Consider the following 4,017-nt stretch of genomic DNA (forward strand, 5'->3'; position numbering starts at 1 on the left):
GAGATTTGTTGCTCATGTTTGTGGCATTCCATTTACTTCTATTGGACAGCACTGCCGTCGAGTATGAGTTTTGCAAATTCCAACTTAAAAAGCTAAATAATCAACACTGAAGTCCATTTCTGGCCTCCAGGCTGATCATTCCACAAAGCATCATTGTTATAATAAAAACTTCCTTTTGGCTCCATTCTGTTTCTCTGGAGCCAGTTGTTTAAAGTCTTCACAAGATGAAGACTTTTGCATGCCAAAAAGTTTACAGTAGTGGAATTCCTGACATAGCAAATGTCACAGAGGGCAGCCACAAAGTGCATAGGTCCATACAACTTGTGACTCAAGTCATTCTGATGCCCGAGGCAGTTTGACATCTCTCTGTCAAAAAATTCCCTACATCAAACCAGTAGAGAAATAAGTCAGACACAAGAGAATAAATACTCTATGATCCCACTTATATGAAATATCTAGACTAGGCAAATACATAGAGACAGACGTCTATTAGTGGTTACCAGGGCTGGGGGCAAGGAGAATGGGAAATTTTTGCTAAGGGGTATTGAGTGTCTGCTTGGGGTGATGAAAGACTTGTGAAAATGGATAATGGTGCTGATGTACAACATGGTGAATGTAATTGTTGTTGTTGTCAGGTGCCATCGAGTCGGAACCGACTCATAGCGACCCCATGCACAGCAGAACGAAACAATGTCCGATCCTGGGCCAACCTCACTACCGCTGACACACCCGAGTCCATCAATGATGCCACCTGGCTGATCCATCCCATTGGGGGTCTTCCTCTTTTTCTCTGACCCTCCACCCTACCCAGCATGACATCCTTCTCCAGCAATTGTTTCCTCCGGACAATATGTCCAAAGTAGGAGAGACGAAGTTTAGCCATCCTGGCCTCCAAGGAGCACTCTGGCTGCACTTCCTCCAAAACAGATTTATTGGTTCTTTTGGCAGTCCATGGCACTTTCAGTGAATGTAATTAATGTCACTGAATTGAACACTTAAAAATGATTAAAATGGAAATTTTTTATTACAGATTGTATGATAAATCATAATTTTTTTTAATTAGAAGCATTGAAAAACATACTTTCTCTTAATCCTTATATGTTTGCTACATGTAGACCATAATGTTCTCCTTTCTCAGAATACTTATTTCATTTTTTATCACTTTAATAAATGTAGCTGTTTGATCATATTAGCAGAGCTTTGACTTGTTGTTTAACTTCTTTGGGTATTTACCTATTCCATCACTTGTCACCTCTAGTAAAATTAATTAGGGCTCACATTGCACTGCCCTCTAGCCCAGCACCTGTCTCCAAATGCCCTCTAATTCTTTGCTTCAGGTCCTCAGGTAACAAGATTCAGGATGACTGAATGAATTCACCTGAACCCTCAGAAACACTCCATTACTGCACAGATTTCTCAAACCAAAAAGAATTTCAGAAAAATGACTCTGATTTTACTAGCACCAATTCCAGTTTACATGCCACCTGTGACCCTTTGCCTACTAATTTATGTCCAGACTTGGCTGTTATTGTTAGGTACTATCTGGTCAGATACAACTCATAACAACCCTATGTACAACAGAACAAAACAATGTCCAGTCCTGCACTGTCCTCATAATTGCTGCTACATCTGAGCCTATTGCTGCTGCCACTATGCCAATTCATTTAGTTGGGGGACTCCCCATTTTTCTCTGACCTTCTACTTTACCAAACATGATATCCTTCTCCAGGGACTGGTCCCTCCTGATAACATGTTCAGTGTATGAGAGACGAAGTCTGGTCACCTTGTCTTCTAAGGAACATTCTAGTTGTACTTCTTCCAACATAGATTTGTTTGCTCTTCTGGCAGTCCATGATACTTTTAATATTTGTCTCCAACACCCTAACTCAAATGCCTCAATTTCTCTATGGTCTTCCTTATTCACTGTCCAACTTTCACATTCATATATTGTTATTGTTGTTAAGTACCATCCAGGTAATTCTGACTCAGAGGGACCCTATGCACAACAGAACAAAAACATGATTTCTAACTACTGATCCTTCCTCTTTGTTTCCATCCTTTTATTCCAATCACCAATAATTATCAATATATCTTGATTGCATTTTTGATCAATTTCAGACTGAAGAGGTTGGTTGAATTCTTCAATTTCATCACCACTAGCTTTAGTGGTTTGTGCAAAAATTAGAAAAATAGTGGTATTAAGTGGTCTTCCTTGTAGGCTAATGGATATTATCCTTGCACGGACAGCATTATACCTCAAGATAGATCTTGAAATTTTATTTTTTATGGTGAATGTGATGCCATTCATTTTCAATTTGTCATTCCCACACAGTAAACCATGTGATTGTCAGATCCAAAATGGTCAATACCACTCTATTTCAATTCACTAGTGCCTACAGAAGCAGCAGTCAAGAAATCAAACAACGTGTTGCATTAGGCAAATCTGCTGCACAAGACCTTTTTAAGTGTTGACAAGCAAAGATGTCAGCTTGAGGACTAAGGTGCACCTGACCCAAAGCCATGATATTTTCAATAACCTCATATGGATGCGAAAGCTGGACAGTGAATAAGGAAGACCATAGAAGAATTGATGCTTTTGAGTTATGGTGTTGGAGGACAATATTGAAAGTGCCATGGGCTGCCAAAAGAATCAATAGATCCATTTTGGAAGAAGTACAGCCAGAATGCTCCTTGAAGGCCAAGATGGCAAACCTCATCTCTCATACGTTGGACATATTGTCAGGAGGGACCAGTTGCTGGAGAAAGATATCATGTTTGGTAAGATGGAGGGTCAGAGAAAAAAAGGAAGACCCCCAATGAATGGATTGACCAAGTGGCAGCATCGATGGACTCCAGTGTGGCAACAATAGTGAGGTTGGCCCAGGATTGGGCAGTGTTTCATTCTGCTGTGCATAAGGCCGTTATGAGTCAACACCGAATGGATGGCACCTAAGACAACAATAGCTAAGATATCAATTTTTGTGCATTCAAAATAATTTTTTTACCATTTCCAATTTTCCTAGATTCATAATTCATACATTCCATGTCCCAATTATTACTGGATGCTTTAAGCTGTTTCTGCTCGTTTTGAGTTGTGCCCCATCAGCTAATGAAGATCCCAAAAGCTTTACTTCTATCACATCAAGGTCAACTGTACTTTGAGGAGTCAGCATTTCTCTAGTCACATTTTGAGTACTTTCCAGCCTAAGGGACTCATCTTCTGGCACTATATCTAACATTATTCTGGTGTTATTCATAATGATTATATATTCAATATTATGGTGCTATCCAACACTGTTTCACTGCTATTCATAAGGTTTTCAGTGAATAATAATTCATAAGTAGTCTGTCTCTCCTTCCTCTGAGTTTGTCTTAGTCTGGAAGCTGAACTGAAACCTGTCCACCATGAGCGACCCTGCTGACATTCAAAATACCAGTAACATAGCTTCCAGGATCACACCAACACACAAGCCACCACAGTGCAACAAACTGATAAAAGAGTCATGGGAACCATTGGCTAGACTGGCTAACAAAAGAGTCAAGAGGCAGCGATTAGATGGTTCTCTGGCCACATACTTCAGAATCAGTTAAAAATCTTGTTTAAAATGCAAGTTATTAGGCCCTATCTTGATGTGGTGCTGTAGGATAAGCTCTGAACTGCTAGCCACATGGTAGGGAGTTCAAAAACAGCAGCTGCACCTTGGAAACCTTATACAGGGTCACTATGATTCAGAATTGACTTGATGGCACCTAACAGCAATGTCCCAAACCTGTGAAATCAGAATTCTTTAGGGTGGGCCTGAAAATATCCATTTGAGATAGTTTCCTGTTTTATACACAATAAAAGTAGAGACCTCCATCAATCTGTCTGGTTGTCATACTATTGTTGCTTGCATGTTGGTATGAGACTGGAGGCTATGCCACCAGCATTACAAATACCAGTACAGTCCCCTATAATAGACAGGACTTAATAAGCCTTCCGGATTAACACAGACTTGGAAGAAACCCCTGGCAATC

The sequence above is a fragment of the Chrysochloris asiatica genome, unplaced genomic scaffold (genome assembly GCF_000296735.1).
Source record: "Chrysochloris asiatica unplaced genomic scaffold, ChrAsi1.0 scaffold00057, whole genome shotgun sequence".
Lineage (NCBI taxonomy): Eukaryota > Metazoa > Chordata > Mammalia > Afrosoricida > Chrysochloridae > Chrysochloris > Chrysochloris asiatica.